Source organism: Lissotriton helveticus, chromosome 8, assembly GCF_964261635.1.
Source record: "Lissotriton helveticus chromosome 8, aLisHel1.1, whole genome shotgun sequence".
NCBI classification, from domain to species: domain Eukaryota; kingdom Metazoa; phylum Chordata; class Amphibia; order Caudata; family Salamandridae; genus Lissotriton; species Lissotriton helveticus.
In genome coordinates, this window is record NC_136069.1 from 601306004 (window position 1) to 601325016 (window position 19013).

Below are 19013 nucleotides of genomic sequence, written 5' to 3' on the forward strand. Positions count from 1 at the left end.
AGGTATCCATCTTTGTAATATACATATTTTAACTCCATTACTTCTGACTCTATTCTCTTGGGCCCTCATTGTACATCAACTAAGGTGAAATTGAGTGCACATCCAATCATTTGGGTTCACTGGAGGAACATTTAATCTTCAAGAGTCATATATCCGATGCATGGAACCTTCTGGATGTCTGCTCCTCTTCTACTGCACAGAAGTAGTTTGTAAGATAGTTTTAGTTTGTTGTGTGCTACACAGTTTCTCATTGCACCTGGCCATACACATCAGCCTCACCCCTGGATCTTTATAAACCCAGATTCCAAAGTATAGGAAGGGTAAAGTGAGCGGATTGGAGGAACTGTATGATTGACTTCTCTTTCTCCTGAGTTCCCAACGTATGATTCCTGCCAACACGGCATTCCTGAGTCAAGGGGGCTGAAATTGCTACCGCTCATAGGCCAGAAATGACACTCTTAAACCCCTTTCTCAACAATTAAAGGTACACCAGCGCAGGGAGGAATATCAATTAGGTTTTTTTCTCTCTACCCTAACAAACTGAAAAATTATGTCTTAACATCTATGTCAACAACATGTATGGAGCCACCATGCAGCATGGGGTGAAACATACTGTTACTTCTATGAACGTTGCCTCTCATTGTATCAGCATGTATAAATATGTTTGCATACCTCATTCAAAGCGCAATCTCCATCTTATAATGTGCCATCAGTTGGCAGCCCTTGAAAAATATTTGCCTATGTTCTCTGTCACTTCATGCATTTTAGCCATTAAAATCTATTTTTTTTAACAGGGAAGAACCATCAGGTTCATTCAGTCTGTGTTGTAATCAACCAATCATGAAAGAGACCCAGCTAAAATATGCAGTTTCTCCTCGTATCTCCATGATTTCCTTCATATTTAGTTACTACTTTGTCCCCACCACCTCTGTTAGGTCATTTCTATACAGATTGTGCGTCTTTTCTAAGAATGCATGCTTGTTTACCATTCTTATAAGATTAGTCCCTATCAAGCTCTCCATGATTAAATTGTACTGTACTTTATATAGCGCTTTCTGATTCCTTATGAGGTATAGCAAATCCCAAAAGCACACAAAACAGCAGACCCAGGTCAAGCACAATGGTTCCAGATGTTCTCAATATTAGGTGGTGCAACTACTTCCAACACCCGCTGTTTTAAGGGTGGAAAATTCCAACAATGTGCAAAAACCAAAGCGGAAGGTGCACTCAAAATAAAAGTCAATTGAGCAAAGGATGTTTTGATGATTATTTCTTCTTTATTCAAATCGAAAAAGTATTTTCATTGGGCACAGGCACAGCCAACGCGTTTTGTTCCCTACGTGCCGTGGGAACTTCGTCAGAGCATCAATGGAAATTGCGACAAATAAGGTTGTGGAAATGCCAATTTAGAACGTAAGAGAAGATTCATAAAGAATTTGTAAGAATCACGTCCTAATTTCCTCAAAGTGTTTGTATGTCATATAGCTTCATACGCGCCCGAAGTGCAAGCAAAGATAATTAGGAACAGATCTGTAAATTACAAGTAATATTAAAGGACTGCGTACACTCAATTGTAAGAGACAAAGTGCAGACGGTCAAATTATGATTCCCTTCTGACGTGGGCCACCATTGCGGCACCTCACATCGGGGTCGGTAGTATATAGTAAATACCATCAGAGCTTATTATAAACTAGGCAATGGCATCAAGGTCCGAATACGACCAGTTCCATGTGTGGGCCAAAGATACTGCACCTATATTAGGGCGCCAAATCCAAAGATCACAGCGAATGGGGACATTGGCTGGGTTGTTGTATAATTACCTACACCTCCGCACATCATTTATATGCGGGTGTGAAGTATTTTATTTGTTGTAATACATGGTTCACACCATCCCCCTTTCCACAAATGCTTAAATACATGGTAACCTGCTTTTTCTTATGAAAGAGATAGTATGGTTGCAGACATCAAGGATAAAAGCAGAATGGTGTGCAAAGTTAAATATACTAAAAAAGTGTTTAGCAATTTTTTATTTTTTTTAGTTGTATAGCACAAATCTGTCTCAACACCATTCCAATGCTTTAGAACTGAACCAGACTAAGGCAACAACTTTGTTTAAACCTTTGTAGGTGCTGGGGGATTAAATGATTGCCCAGAACTACAGAATGTTGAGCCTTTGTTGAAAAAAAGAAACAGAAATCTGTAGTTCAGAATGTGGAGAAACATACAGAGATAGTCTGTATTTCCTGTAATGATATATAGTGTGCAAAATGTAAACATGTTGCTATAAATATTTCATTTCTGCTGAACATTGTGCATTTTAGACAAACAGTTCAGAAGAATGAAAGTCTAGTTCGTCTTTTCTGTTTAGACTGCAACCAGCTATGGTCTGTGACCTGACTTCCACCTTGGCTGCTGGCCAAGCACATCACAATAACATGCAATTTTATTATTTATAGTTGCTTAAAGATGTCACAATTCGATAGTAAAAAAGAAATTAGCTACTGGATTTTATGTACTGATTGCAGCATTCAATATATAATATTGTTCTTCATATCATTGTAGTTACTTTTTGTATTTGTATCAAATCATTTGAAACTTATCTGTGTTTAGGGTTTTTTTGCATGATGAGCACAATTACTGTAATCAGTGTTTTGGAAACTCACATACTTAGCACTTTCACATGTAAGTCTGGAACAAAGTGTTTTTCCTGTTCTACTGGAGCCATTTCTATCCATTGAATGGACACAAATGTTGGAAGGATTCTCCCTGAGCCTGACCCTCTTCATTCAGCACATGCATGATCCCTCTAGCCAGTATAATTCGCTCTCAGAGCATCAACGTCCTTTCCTAAGCTGATGACACACAACTCATTCTTTTCCTTACGGACAAAACGCCCAGTACCTAGTTCAAGTTCAATGTCTGCTTGACAAAAAATCGCCAACTGGATGAAAAACACCTGTCTAAAGCTGACCACTGACAAGACCAAAATCTTGCTCTTTGGAAAGAGCACATCACAGTCGGAATCCCCCTGATGGCCAACAGAGCTAGGATTGACACCCATCCCCACCAACCATCCCAAGAACCTCAGGATCAAAATCAACAGCAAACTCTACATGACCGCCCAAGTCAATGCTGTCACTGCTTCCATACCCTGAACATGCTGTGGAAGATGTTCAAATGTTTTTTAATCAGCACCTGTACAAGCATAACACCTGCCCTGGTCATAAGTAAGCTGAACTGTAGAAACACACTCGATCTACAAAAAAGCTCACCAGGAGCCTGAAGACCATTCAGAACTCAGTGGCCAGACTCAGTCTCAACTTCCCAAGCTGCACTCAGATCACACCACAAATGAAGGATCTCCACTAGCTCCCCATTCACAAACAGGCCAAATTCAAACTGTTCACCCACACTTTTAAGGCACTGCATAACACTGGTCCAGCCTACTTCAACAATCGCATCTACCTTCCAGACACCTCAGCTTGTCCGGACTCCTACTTGCACAAACCCCACACACGGAAAACCAGATCTAGCATTCGAGCCTTCTCCTACTTCACTCCTAAAGCATAGAACAACATGCCTCTACACATTACAGTCTCCTCCTCACTTTTTGAGTTCTGCAAAAAGCTGGAGATCTGGCTTTTTGAGTAGTTCCACTGGGCTCTAGGTGTGCCTAGACTCACACCTGCTCAGCCGCAGGATATCCTCTTGGGTATAAGTGTGCTCTACAAATCTGCATAACATAACAATATGATGCAAAATAGTACAATACTCTAGGAAAAAGAGCCATAAGTAAAAAACAAAATGAACCTGCAAGCAGAAGAAATTCAAACGTACTCATTGAATCTCAAATGGTTGCATATGAACATTTCCAAATTTGGACCAAATGGCAGTAGCAAAAATTAAATTTGCACTGATTGATCAGTGAAAAGTGGTATTTAGAACCAGTTGCCCCTTACATATCTGCAACTTTGTTCCAATGCCCGTGTGATCTACGTTACATTGAAATGATGGCCTAGAATTACTGCGGGTGACAATGTGGGCTGTCATAGATATACCTGTCACCTGTACCTGTCATTGCATGTGCCTTTGCAACCAATGACCGCTGATATATTTATTACACCACACATGAAGACAAGAACACTTGCATCTGTGCTGCAACATGTATTGCCTTATGTCAAAGCATGAGTAAAACATGCGGTATCAGTTAAAAAATGATGCTCTTAAAGTACCACATTACATATGATATTTTGCATGGGTAGGTCAAAATATCAGTTCAAATGTTGGTGCAAAATTGTAGAGGCACCAGCCTAATCAATGTTATCTGGAAACATCAAGGCAAATTGCTGCTGCAGTCTCTTCAATCTGGCCCCTGCTTTATCAGATGAGATGCATGTTATTGTGTGCGCCTATCGCTGGCAGTGGTTTGTTTCCTGAAGCCTTTTAGCGTGCTTCCCAGGTCTATACTAGATGTTAAAAGCCTGAGCCAGGTTATAGGCCTTAGCCACAGGTGACGGCCTATAAAGAAGAAAAGGGCCTTCAACAACAAGTATAGACCGAAGCAGAAGGGATATAGAACATTCCGCCAGAGAGGGTAGAAAGTTCTAAATTGAAAAGAGAGAAAGAGAAAAACAGATAATGGAATGGTGGAGCGAAAGGCCTACTTCGCCAGTAATATCCCTGTGCCAGGGCACTGTCTTCCATGAGCTCACAACATTCCAGTGAGTTAATAGACATTATATAACAACAATATAATTTGTAAATCAGAGTTACACAAAAATAGATATAGTTCTTTATCTGATTAACTCTGGGGGTTCAAAGTAATAATTCAATTAAATGAGTAGTATTTGATTCATAGGAATGCTGTTAGATCTATTTGGGCCCGACTCTGTTGAGGATTTAACAATATAATTTGCATCTCTGGTGCAGCATCTACAGATGTAAGCTGACCTTTAGATAGGCACATGCTGAAAGGGGTTCAAAATAAACAACTCTCTGCGCTAGATTCAGGGCCTTTGAAGAGCCAGATTGCATGAACTGGAGTGGGTGGCAATATTTTGGGGTTTGCGTTGAATTGTGCAAACATGGGGGGCATATTTAAAACAAGCACCCTTGCACCATTATTCGTTGTAAATACCGCGTTGTAATGGTACGCGGAGTAAAAGTATGCGTTGTAACGTCATACATCCATGGTGGAACGGTGCCTGTGTTGTAGACAGGACTGTTTTTGTACAAGAAGGAGCACCTTCCTGCACAAAAACAATCCTCAGAGGCATGTTCCTCTTTCTATGTGTGTGCTGCAGATTGCAGCACAATATGAAAAAAAGAAAAAACAAGGAGAAATAACGATATTTCTCCTAGTTACACCTCACCTGGGAAGGTGTCGAATTTTGACGCATTCACAGGTCTACCACTAATGGTAAATATGGTAAATAAGGAGCATCCCGGCGCTTTGGCGAAGAATATCTGCAGGTAGAAGGGCAACATAACAGCTGAAACGAAGACTAAAAGAGGAAAAAAACAAAAAATTATTTAGTAAAAAGCCATGTTTTCAAGCCCTTCCTAAAAACAAGAAGGCTGGTAGCCTGTCTCAGGGACAGTGGTAGTTCGTTCCAAGCCCGTGGGGCCAGATAGCGGAACGAACGCCTCCCATTCTGACGCGCCTAATGGCAGGAACAGTAATTTTGGAGAGACAAGTTGACCTCAGGGCCCTGCTAGGTTGGTAAAAAGAAAGGCGTTTCCCGATATACTTGGGACCTACGCCATGTAGAGCTTTGAAAGCCAATGTCAGGCTTTTGAAGAGGATCCTCTTAGGAGTAGGTAGCCAATGCAAGGTGTTAAGTAATACAGTGGCACCTGCTCTTCTCGGGAGTCCATAGATGGCTCGGGCTGCCGAGTTCTGTACTACTTGCAAACGGGTCAGAAGATACTTCGGTAGACCCAAAAAAAGAGCGTTTGCGTAGTCCAGTCGTGATCCAATCAAGGCCTGAACAATTATTTTCCTATGGTGAAGTGACACCAAAGGAAGGAACTTTCTCAGCATCCGCAGAATGCCGAAGCACTTCCCAGAAAGGCACGAGATATGTGGCCCAAAGGACAGATCACTGTCCACTATCACTCCAAGGTTCTTAGCCTTGAAGGACACACTGTCGGGTGGAAACATATCCTGTGGCCACCAGGATTTCCAGTTTGGCTCGGGAGCAAAACCAAAAAAGAGCAGCTCAGACTTGTCGGAGTTGCACTTCAAGCCATGACGCCTAAACCACTCAAAAACCGCACCTAGACATTCCCTGATCCGTGTGCCATCAAACATCCCACCCCTGTCACATGTGAACAGGAGCTGTGTATCATCGGCATAGGATATGATCTGGGCGCCAAAGGACTCCGCCACCACCGCCAGAGGGGCCATAAAGATGTTAAAGAGCATGGGGCTAAGAATGGAACCCTGTGGGACCCCCACCTCTAGCGGTGCCATATCAGCGGAGAAAGGGGGCGCCCAGATCGTTTGCCGGCGGCCGGCCAGAAAGGATTTGAACCAGTTCCACACCGTTCCACGAAGGCCACATTCCCAGAGTCTTAAAAGGAGGCCCTCGTGGGGAATGGTGTCGAACGCCGCCGACAAATCAAGCATGACTAACATGGCCTTTCCCCCAGAATCGAGCACCTCCCTGATGGCGTCAGTGACCTCGAGTAGGGCCGTCTCCGTGCTAAAATTAGAACGGAAACCAGATTGCGATGCGTGCAAAAGGTCGTTTCCCTCGATGAAACTGGAAATCGATCTATGCACGTATCTCTCGGTCACTTTCGCCAATGCAGGGAGGAGGGAGATTGGCCTGTAGTTTGCATGAATGAGGGGATCTAGGGCAGGTTTTTTGAGCAGTGGTAGAATCATGGTGCGCTTCCATGCCTGCGGAACCACACCTGTGGACAGGGAAGAGTTCAGAAGAGGGTTCAGCAAAGCATTTAGAGCTGGAGCCACTTTTCCCAGGCATTTAGCCGGGCACAGGTCCAGCGGCGAGCCAGATTTCAAACCTGACAGAAGATCCAAAGATGTGTTAAGACACATAGGGGGAAATTCATAGAGAAAAGGGCCCTGACCCTCCAGAGAGGATGAAAAGAGTGAAGGACTCAAATCCATCTGTGGGCAAGAATAAGAAAGGGAGGCCTGAATGGTTGTAATTTTTTTGACAAAGAAGGTGGCTAGTTGTTTTATCCAGGGTTCTGAGTGTGTATGAGTAGGGGTACACATGACAGGAGATGTGAAATCCTGAACCACTTTAAAAATCTCTTTGCAAGTATTCTCAGCCTCATCAATTCGGCGCTCTAGATAAGTCTTTTTTTCTGCCCAGATCAGCTTATGGTAGGCTCTGGTTACCGCTCTAAATTTCAGTCTTTCTGTCGGGTCGTAGACTCGCCTCCAAGCTCTCTCAGCCTTCTTACAATCCTGCCGTAGCATCCTCAACTGAGGAGTAAACCACGGGGCCGACGCCCTTCTCTCACCTGATTTAGACTTCTTCTCGGGGACTAAGATCTCAAATCTGGCCATAAGCCATTTTTGGAAGAGAACAAGATTCTCCTCCAGGTTGCCCAAAAGAGGACATGGAAAACTAATGAGAGCCTCAGATAGCATATCCGCCGAGAGCAAATGAAAAGGTCGCGACGTCCGCTTGGCATCTGTTTTAGGTCTCACCCGTGTGAGGGCGGTAGAGAGCAAAGAAAAAGTAGTTAAAAAGTGGTCAGACCATAATACTGGCCGTAAAGGAAATACACTGATAGGTTTCGTGGAAAAAACCTGGTCCAAGGTATGACCTTTGTTGTGGGTTGGTCCTTGTATGAACGGAAACAACCCTAACGGGGCCGTAATGTCAGCAAGTTTCATGGCATCAGTGTCAAGTTTGTTGTCCATGTGAACATTGAGATCCCCGAGTAGGATACAGTGTTCTGATCTAAGACATGGAACTGAAAGTGCTACTTGTAGTTCATCAAAAAAAGGCCCAGTGGGTCCCGGCGCTCTATACAAAAGAATCCCGGTGCAAGCCTGAAGGGAAGAGAGGTGAAAGGTGAAACCAAGGGCTTCGCATCCCTGAATGTTCTCTACCGGAAAGGTCGAGCAGGGAATGTTTTTATTCACAATAAGCGCTACTCCTCATCCTCTGCCCAATACTCTATCCTTCCTGAAGATGTTATAGTCAGGAGGGATGGCATTTGCCAGGTCAGGGGCAGAGCTGTCGCCCAGCCAGGTCTCTGTAAGGAATAGACATGATACATTAGAATTCTGCAACAGGTTCCAGATATTAAGGGAATGGCAGTTCAGAGACCTGGTATTGAGAAGGAGACACTGAAGGTGAGCAGAAGTATTAGCCTGCGAGGGTCCATTGGGGTCCGAAAGACGCCAACCACACTCCGAGCAGCCTTTTCTGAGAGCCCGGCCACCAGGGAAAATATGATGGCAAAGGCCTCGAGGGAGGCGTAGAGTAAGAAGATCTGTCGAAGTATAAGTAATCATACTTACAAACAGCACAGAAGTGCGACCAAAAGGATAGAAACCAGCCGTCCTGCCCTGTCCGCCACCGAGACGCTGACGAACGCAGACGGGCAGGACTCTGGCGCGACTCAGGTGCAGGGAAGGCCCACCCCCAGCGCGTCACTGCTGCGCGTTGAAGAAAGTGGAGCTTTAAGTAGGCCGGCGCTGCCTATAGGTCCAAGCGCCGAGACCCGCACCAAGGTGGCGGCGTCTGGCTTCAAAAGCTGTTCCAATATGGCGCTCCCACACCTCCCCAGAACCTGACCCGCAAAATAGCGGTGGGTATGGATGTTTTTATAGTGCAGGTGAGGGGCCGCTGTGGCACTGTTTTAAAAAACAGGGTAAAAGCAACTAAAGATGCAAAGTAAATACAAAAACAGGAGATTTTAAAAATACATCAGAAGCGCTCGAGAAACGCGCGACTATCCTGCAGCAGCAGCGCTATGCAGCCACTCTGCCTGAGGACACCTTTTCCAGGCTGCCCCCGCTTCTGGTTCCGCCTTAAGTAGGCCGGCGCTGCCTGTAGGTCCAAGCGCCGAGACCCGCACCAAGGTGGCGGCGTCTGGCTTCAAAAGCTGTTCCAATATGGCGCTCCCACACCTCCCCAGAACCTGACCCGCAAAATAGCGGTGGGTATGGATGTTTTTATAGTGCAGGTGAGGGGCCGCTGCGGCACTGTTTTAAAAAACAGGGTAAAAGCAACTAAAGATGCAAAGTAAATACAAAAACAGGAGATTTTAAAAATACATCAGAAGCGCTCGAGAAACGCGCGACTATCCTGCAGCAGCAGCGCTATGCAGCCACTCTGCCTGAGGACACCTTTTCCAGGCTGCCCCCGCTTCTGGTTCCGCCTTAAGTAGGCCGGCGCTGCCTGTAGGTCCAAGCGCCGAGACCCGCACCAAGGTGGCGGCGTCTGGCTTCAAAAGCTGTTCCAATATAGCGCTCCCACACCTCCCCAGAACCTGACCTGCAAAATAGCAGTGGGTATGGATGTTTTTATAGTGCAGGTGAGGGGCCGCTGCGGCACTGTTTTAAAAAACAGGGTAAAAGCAACTAAAGATGCAAAGTAAATACAAAAACAGGAGATTTTAAAAATACAGCAGAAACGCTCGAGAAACGCGCGACTATCCTGCAGCAGCAGTGCTATGCAGCCACTCTGCCTGAGGACACCTTTTCCAGGATAAATCTGGCCCCTCACATTTTGCTCCCCCCTTTATTTTCTATAAAAAGTGACACATAACTTGTCAGTACTAATTTGCATTAATATATTTGACAGCTGATAATTTTCAAAAGTGTTTATGTTTAATGAACACCACCTTTAATGTTCGAAATTCTTAAATAGAGTCATTATTCAGCATACATTTTGTATAAGTATGATGAAGTACTAATCTTTTTACAGATTAAACGGCAAAAAGGTAGCACCTTGAAGTTGTAATTTTTTATTATTTAATTCAAATAGGTACATTCAGCTAAAAAAGCAATGAATTGCATTCATACTGCCACTCTTATCGCTCTTAGAAGTTGGCATTCTTACCAATGGCGAATTGTGAGCCACCACCCTTGCACCATTTACTTTTCTTACTTTCTTTTGTCTAATACCCCTCCTGGGGTAAAGGCCATCAACTAGGACTCTCCAGCCACCTCTGGGCTTTTCTTTCAATCTGACTCCAGGTGCAACCCATCTCCTTGCGGTCAGCCTCAAGGCCTCAGTGCCAGGAGTTCCACCATTTACAGCTGACCAAAAAATAGTACCACCTCCTGTTTATTTTTATTGAAACATGTAATGTCACTTCTGTTTTCACAGAAAGTGGCACTGTGTGATTATGTGGCCTCAGTATTTGCCGCATTGTAATGGATTTACCTCAATTACCACATAATCCAATACCTGCTGAATTATTTTCCCATTTTAACAAAATAACTTTTTTTTAGTCAAAACGGATCAAAGGTCACTTAAAAAGTGTTCCACATTGTGCCATGCAAAGGCAGACACTTTGTAAATCTTATCTTATCTTTCAGTTGCTGGTTGTCAACTCTGGTGTCATACTGGTACTACTAATGAGGTGAAACGTTTGTGAGGCAGCATTAAAGTACTGAAACAACATGTTTGTAGATTTCTTCTTCCTCTAGGTAGTAACAGATAAGGGCACACTTTTATCAAATTAGTACAGTATTGGTCATAACAGACATAGATACTCAAAGTAGTTCATCGTTGGGTATAATAGACATGGATACATTCAGTTATTGGGTAGTTTGCATGGCCGTGAGACGATTTCAGATCTTGTTAGTTTATACTAAGATACCCTAATGCAGGGGTCTTCAAACTGGGGGACGAGCCACCCTAGGGGAGACTTAAGTGATCCGGGGGGAGGGGGAGGGGGGTGCCAGGCTCTGAGTCTAGCCCAAAGAAGAATTATTCTAATAACAGAGCTTTGTTTAAAGTATGAGAGTGGCAGTAGGCCCCTGTGTAGTGGGCCAAACACTAACATCTTTTGTCATTTATGTTGCTGGAAGTACATTCTACCTGGGAGTATGTGTCACAAGGGAAGGGACTCCAAATATTCTTCAAAACCCCCACCCCTTTTCTAATAATCACACTGAGGTTCTTTAACATGCTAGTAAGGCCTGCCTGACCAGAATAGTATGTCTGGCAATCATGTATTTGATTGCATTTTTGAAAGGGTAACATAACTTAACTGCAATATTTAAATACGTCCAGACATATTCAAATATTGCCAATTTAATAGAATAATTGTGAAGAATTCCGAGGGGGCACTAAGTATTATTTTTTTCACTGGGGGAGTGGCAATAAAACATTTGAAGAAAATTACAATATTGACTTCTCCGAACGCCAACGTCTATTCTTAGTAATCTGGAAACCAGCCAGCTTTATATAATGTTTGGTGAGCATTTTGGGTGCAGTTGTCATAACATCTGAACTGGGGAATGTACAGAATTACCAAGGAAAGTACAGCCCCAATTTGGATGTATGACGTTACAACGCATACTTTTACTCCGCGTACCATTACAACGCGGTATTTACAACGAATACCGTTACAACGCATAGCGCTTTGGGGTGCTGGATAGTGGTAAGTATAATTTACTATTCTAACTCCAGTCCCCGTGGACCCTAGGGAAGGTGTTGGATAGTAAATTAAACTTACCTCTTATCCTAGAGCGCCCCCCAGCGCAATGCGTTGTAATGCCATGCGTTGTAATGCCCGCGTTGTAATGGTAGTGCGGAGTAAAAGTTGCGTCGTAACGGGTGTATACCCCCCAATTTACCAGAAGGAATGCACGTGCGTGGGGATGCTATGGCAGATTCTGTGGTCAGTACGCTTACAAGTACTGCAATAAAGCGAGGGCACTTTCCGAGTCACCACTGAAGCATGCAAATGTACCACATAGGCAGTCGTTCGGAGAAAAAAATGCCTCGTGGGAGTCTTTCTTTCATTTTTAGTGCCCGTAAATAATATGCCATTTTAATAAACAGGTGGTGGTAGCAAATGGGATCTTGGTGCCAATAGATAAACGGCAAAACGTGGGAACCCATAAGGTAGTTAATACTTTTTTGCGTTATTCACAAGTTCGAATGTATAGTGCTTTGTTTACTTTACTTGTATTTAACACGAATGAGCAACATTTACATATAAAAAGCCACTTAAACGCACCCATGGGACAATGTCCTTGAGAGTAAGGAACTGTTAAATAAAGAGTCTTTTACCGAGCAGGACGAGTCTTAGGGGAGTTTAGAAAGTTATTCTTGACAGTGTGCAGTTTATGCTCGATAGAGTTGTAAGTAATGTTTGGGAAGAGCTGGTGTTGACATGGAGGGCGCTTTCAGACCAACGAGCACCTGGCCGGTTATGTTTAGTCGTTGGCCATTTTCTCGGTAACAGAGCTGGGTTACTTACTATAGCTCATTGCATACTGGACATGGCGAGTGGTATACAGACACCAAGTGGCAATAATGCAAGCCGTCAGGGTTGAAAATGCTCAGCGTTCCGGAGCAGCCTCGCAAGCGCCTCGAACGGAGTCTCAGAGTTGGGCCGCGTTGGTTGCATGATGACAAGGCATTTTCGGGATGGGGAATGTTTAAATTCAAAAGTGTACATCTCCATGCTTTTGAAGCGCCGTTAATGAGCAAGTATGTACATATGTGATACAATACAGCGTTGCTTGCAACATGTATAGAGGAAACTTCCGGAAACTGCACGGGTGCATATATTGTGTGCTCAGCTACTCATCTGCTAATGGTCATACATAGGCATACATATAGTACACAAACATCCATCTATCCGTCTGTTCGCCTGTCTGTCCTCATCCTTTCATCCGCCTACTCGTCTGTGCTGCGTCTCTCCGTCTGTCCGTCCTTTTGTACGCCCCTCCGTCCTTCATCCATTTGCTCAAGCACTCATCCATTCATCCACCCGTCCATGGTTATGTTGTCTCGTAGAAGAAAAAAACAACAACTCGAAGAGCACTAAGTTGAGGAAATAAAAGTAACGAAGGTTTATGCGAGGAACTTTGATTCTGATGAAATGCGTGGCTGACGGAAAACAGACTACTTAATGTGTAAAGGAACGGGGAATTGTAAGCTCCCGTAAATAAAGCCAACACAGTTGTTACAATTTACTAACATCCTAACGTTACATATTAGATCAATTAAAACGTCCTTCTAAGCAGAACTTATAAAATAAAGCAACACGTGAAAATAAAGGCCGTGACAGCCCCTTCTGAAATACTCAAACATTCTCTATTGACTAACAATATTCAATTAACCTTAGGCACTTTAGCAGAGCATTCCCCAAGAGACTTAAGTCCTCATTTAGAGGTTGTCGGTAACGGGACTTCCTCTAAAAATTGCCATTGGAAGGTGGAGATGTGCTGTGGTTCTAATGATGAAGTCACAGCCTGCTCCTCTGTTGGACAGACCCTTACTGGCACACAACTGTTGGCTGACATGGCGTGGGCAGGCCTGCTCTCTGTACCTCGAAAAGCATTCTTGTCCATGACCAGAATACCCAATGTGGAGGTGTCAGACAGGAGAAGGCAGGGGGTAGCTATCAGTCGTGCAGTCGGTGCAGTAGCACCATGGTCCAGAGGGCGTGGGAACTCAGCTAGCCCGGCCCAAGCTGTAATTTAATGAACAGTCCGCCTGGTTGCTATTTAGTTTGTGAGGCAGACAGGCACTGGGACACAGAAAAGCCATACAACGCCCATTGGGCTGAAAGGGCTTTACCAACCCCCACCACCTGGCCCGGGCTAGGATAACCGCTGTGTCTCAGCCTGGGCTGCAGCAGCTTCCAGGACAGCTCCATTCCTCAGCTGATCTGTACTGAGCTGTCCTGGAGATGGGACCTCATGGCAGCCTGGTAGAAAGTATTTCCTAGTCCACCCAGTGGTTGAGGTGCATAAGAAATATGCTGACTTTGATCCTGAGTGTAATGTAGGTGCCGTGGATAAAACAAAGAACCACATATTCTACGATCTTATCGTTGCCTTTCACCTTCAGCTAAACAATATTTAATAAAATGCATACGCTCTAAATAAAAAGCATATTAAAATAATGAATAGTAAATGGATTATTTTATGTTATTTATGAATGCTCAATTAATAAATGTGGTCACCGCAGATGTGTGTATGTGTGTGAATATAACCAGTTAGTCACACAAATAATTCCTGGCTGAGGTAAGGGTAGAATATTGCCAAGTACTTATAGTGCTTTGAGGTCCCAGTCTGTGGCTGAAAGCACTGTGAATTTACAAGTCATTATTTTAAAATTAAACACAGTATAAGAAAGGCTGCCACAAAATGTGAAAAGAGATTTAGGGGCAGAATTTCTAACTTTTCACTCAATGCAGTTACTGGAGTGGGACTCAATTTAACCCATTACCTGCTCCGAACGTTCCGAGCTAGTGCGGAACGTTCTATTGCGCGGGCGGGGCCGCAACGTCCAACGGACGTGCGCAGCCCTACCGAGATTGTGCACGCGACGTCCGTTGGACGTCGCCAGCAGCAATGGGGTTAAATATATATGGTTTAGCATCTCTGTTTCACACCAATAAGGTTGATGATCCCCACTCCGTGGTTTTTCTTGGTTCTCTGCAACAGAACTTTGCCATTGTTTATGAGAAGATCAGGAGCTAAGCAGCACAAAATCATAATATTGTTTATAACTTCAGTCAATAATGAGAGTTAGGTGTCAGTTTTAAGGGTTTTATTTTGATTAAAAGTTTAGTAAGTTCTCTTTCTTTTATTAAATTAGTTAAATGTATCAGTAAAATGACAGATTTGATAATAAAGGTATAGTTAGAACGAAACATAACAAATAAAGCATTCAGCATGTTCCATAAAAAAAGAATTTATATTCTAAAAGACTGGGGCATAATGGTTTTAGTAGAAACCCATAAATAGTTCAAGTCTGAGAGGCAAAAGTGAGATAGAGCATGAAGCTCTAAATTTGATCAATCAAAAATTGCTGAACTACCCACAAAGAGAGGTTCACCAAAACTCGGTAGAGTCTCAGCAATGAAGCAAAATAGTCATGCAGTAGCAGTACCAACTGCATGAAGCAATCAGGTCAGAAAGGGATGGCAAATCAGTATTCAGATTTCAGCATTAAGCTGCTGGCATTCAGCTTCAGAATTAGAAAAAGAATATGGCGGCATTGAGTGTTAACCTACTCTAGGAACACACACTAACATAAACAGTCAAAAAGAAATGTTGCAGTTGGGTTAGCTTCTCTCATTCAATCAACTTTCGGTGTTCTTCTGAGAAAAGTCTCTCCTTTTGCTTTCTCGCGATTCCACACAATGAAATTATAAAGAATCATCACAAAGTATGAAACATTATTAAAACTATGTCTACGTATGAGGACTCTCAATTCTTTAGACCTCCTTTCCCATGGGTATAACCACATTATTAACTTTTAAATGAAATAAGTTGCAGGTGGATGTTTAGGTCTTCGAGTAGCATGTAATCTATGGAGGCGACGACGTGGGGAGTAATAAGGTTGGTCAACCCTTGACTATTTTATCTATCATAAGCTCAAACCCACATTTTTAACCATGACAAATAGTTTTTTGGATCCCGCTAGTCATCTTTAGCAGACACCCTCTTCTCATTCTACTGACATCTACCTACACACCACATCAAAATCTTACACCTCACAACAGGAAAAAAGAAAAGAACTTCGATTAAGAGTCCCCCTGGATGGCCCGTTGGGCATTGACGCACCAGCCAGACGAGGAGCTGCCCGATAATGAAGCATGTGAGGGCCCTTCCTCCTAATAGTAGTACTCCCTGGACTCCCCTGGATTCACCACACCAGGAAACGTAGATCCTCACACAGGAACTGCACACTCCTTGTTCACATAGCTTGTTCTATGAGTGGGTGCATAAGTGGGTCTCTGAGTGAGTACATGAGTCTCTGAGTGAGTCTGTGAGTGAGTGCATGAGTCTCTGAGTGAGTCTGTGAGTGAGTGCATGAGTCTCTGAGTGGGTCTTTGACTGGATGTGTGAGTGTCTGAGTGGGTGTGTGAGCGTCTGAGTGATTCTCTGTTTGGTTATGTGAGTCTCTGAGTAGGTATGTGAGTAGGTCAGTCAGTGTCTGAGTGGGTCAGTCAGTGGGTGTGTGACTCTCGGAGTGGATCTGTGAGAGGGGGCATGAGTCTCTGAGTGGGTGTCGGGCAGCCTCGCTGAGGAGCCCACCCACAGCTACTTACATGAGCCCCGCCCACGACACTCATTGGCAGGCAAGGGTGGCGCTTAGGGCCATAAAAAGGGAAGTCCGATTACAGGATTCATGGATTACCATGTAGCCTAGTCTCTTTTCCTGATTGTTCCATGTCGGAGAACAGGATTGGTTTCCTGTGTCCTTTCGCGACGTCTTTTGGGTCCTGCGCTTCCAAGTCACGACTTCTCTTCTGGAGCGCTCCTCAGCTTCGCAGCTCCCTCGTCGGCTGTCCAGTACACGGCCACCTCTCCTGACAGCATGTCATATTTCTCTGTTCCTGAAAGGGAGGTAACAGAGAGCATTCGGTTAAAGGATCTTAGCCTCCAGCCTATACAGTAGGATTATTGCACACCACAGCATTTAGGTATGTTCTTATCTGACTTGTTGCTTTTCATTTTCGCAATAGATTGTTTCTCTGCCAGGATTGACTTCCATGCTTTCTCTCATGCTGTAAATAAGAGAGGGGTACTAGTGACTTTGGATGGTGACATAGATATTCTATAAAACCCTCACCCAGCACCTTTCTGTGCAGTATTTCATATTTTTTGGCCTGTCTAGGAAAATGACTTCTTTGTTTCTTTCCTAGTTATTTTCAGGATAGTACATTTTTCTTGGGTCTAGTGAATCCAGATTGTGGTTTCTGTTAAGGTTGGTATTGTTCACACTTATCATGATTGAATGCTTAAATTCTGCAGGCTTAATGATTAATACACAGGCTTCTCACTTTTAGATTCAACAGTGTTAATCTCGCCTTCTATTTGTCCATAACTTCCATTTCACTACAAGAGATACATTCAACAGGTATCACTCCTACATTCAGACAAAACATCATACTAGACGAGCCATTGGATTCTACTCCTCCCTTACCTTGTTTTGTTCCCCCTCTTCCCCACCTTTTCCTCTTTGGCTTTGACTCAGTTCCAGGGAGGTGTATGAGGGAAGTTGGGAACCAGCATCTGTCCTTTCCACTTTGCCCCTTCGGAAACACCAGTTGAGCCTCACAGAACACGAAGCCCACATTTTATTTTTCCACCTGGTCGTAACGGAGAAACAACAGATTACCTTGGCCGATGTGGCACACATGATAGGGAACTTACAAAAAGAAACACAAGCCCTGACTCTTAGAGTGGATACCTTACAACACGTCCCTTAAAGGTCACCCTCGTCAGACCCTGTGTCAGGAGCTCATGGTAATTTCTTTTCATCACAGTCTTCTTCCTCCGGTAGTACTTCACCGGTATATCATATTACAACCTCCTCCTCTATTCCATTAGCACCACCAGAAAGGTTCCTAGGCGATTCTGACAAATCTGCTACTTTTATCAACCAATGCTAGTTGCACTTTATGTGTAAAGCTTCTTGTTTCCCTAAAGAGCAATCTAAAGTAGCATTTGTTTTTATCATATTTGTGTGGAACAGCAGCTGCATGGTCAATCCCTCTAGTGGATCGTAATGACCCCTTGTTATATGATTACAGGGCTTTCAAAGAGGAGTTAAGACTCTTGTTCAAAAGAAATTTTTTATGCAATCATTTGACACTGAATTCTTGAATCTTAAACAAGAAACAAAGGACCAACATCTCCTGTTTTAACAGGTTGATTGCTGAGGCAGGATGGCCTGAGGCAAAGCATTGTGCTCTCTTTTACAAAGGGTTAAAGGATGAATTAAAAGATATGTTAACTCAAGTTGTGGACACTCCTAAGTCCTGCGATGCATTGATTGATTTAGTGGTTAAATGAGATCACATACTGCACGATCAGAAACGTGAAAGAGGACGCTCAGAGACTAAGTTCCTTACGTATAGAGAAAAGAAGCCAGATCCAGACAAAAATATTGATAACCCCAAGCCTATGCAGATCGGTAGTATTAAAGGGCCCTTGAGTACTGAAGAAATACAAAGACAGAGGGACAATAAACTATGTTTATACTGTGGCAAAGCAGGACATTTCTTGCGAGACTGCCCGGTTAAACCAAAAAACATATTGAGTCGGGAAACTAGCAAACCAGAGCAAGGTGGAGACAGATTGCTCGGGTAGGTCAGGTTTAATGATCTTCCAACTCTTAAGTCAGAACTATGCCTTTTTCCTGCTGCACCATTTTTTCTTTACAGCTCAAATGAGTTGGGGATATAAATCTGCAGAGGTTCAGATCATGCTAGATTCAGTAGCGAATGGGAACTTTATAGACTCTACATGGGTTGAAAATATGGAAATTCCAGTTGAACTTAAAAAGACAATAGAAATAGTAAGGACTATTGATGGGAGCCACATGAAATCAGGACCTGTCACACATTCCACTAAAGAACTAGGTCTTTACATACATAATAGTCACCTTGAAACTATTCAATTTGATGTCATTTCTTCACCTCAATTTCAAGCAATTTTAGGACTCCCTTGGTTGATAAAACATGACCCAGACATAAAATGGAGAGACCATTCCATGAATTTTACTTCTGATTTCCGTGAATTACATCGTCTAAAAGAGTGAGGCCCCATCACAACACATATCAGTGACTACTGACTCCAATTTGCCAGAATAACCTGCCCGTTATCATTCCTTAAGAGAAGTCTTCAATAAAGAAAAGCCATCTGTTCTAGCACTTCATTGTCCATACGACTGCTGCATTGATTTAGCACCTGGAACAAACATTCAGTGCAGTCGTATATATGCATTAACAGAGAAGGAAAATATCTATTTGAGAGAGTACTTGGATGACATGTTACAGAAGGAGTTCATTTGGCCTTCTAGATCTGC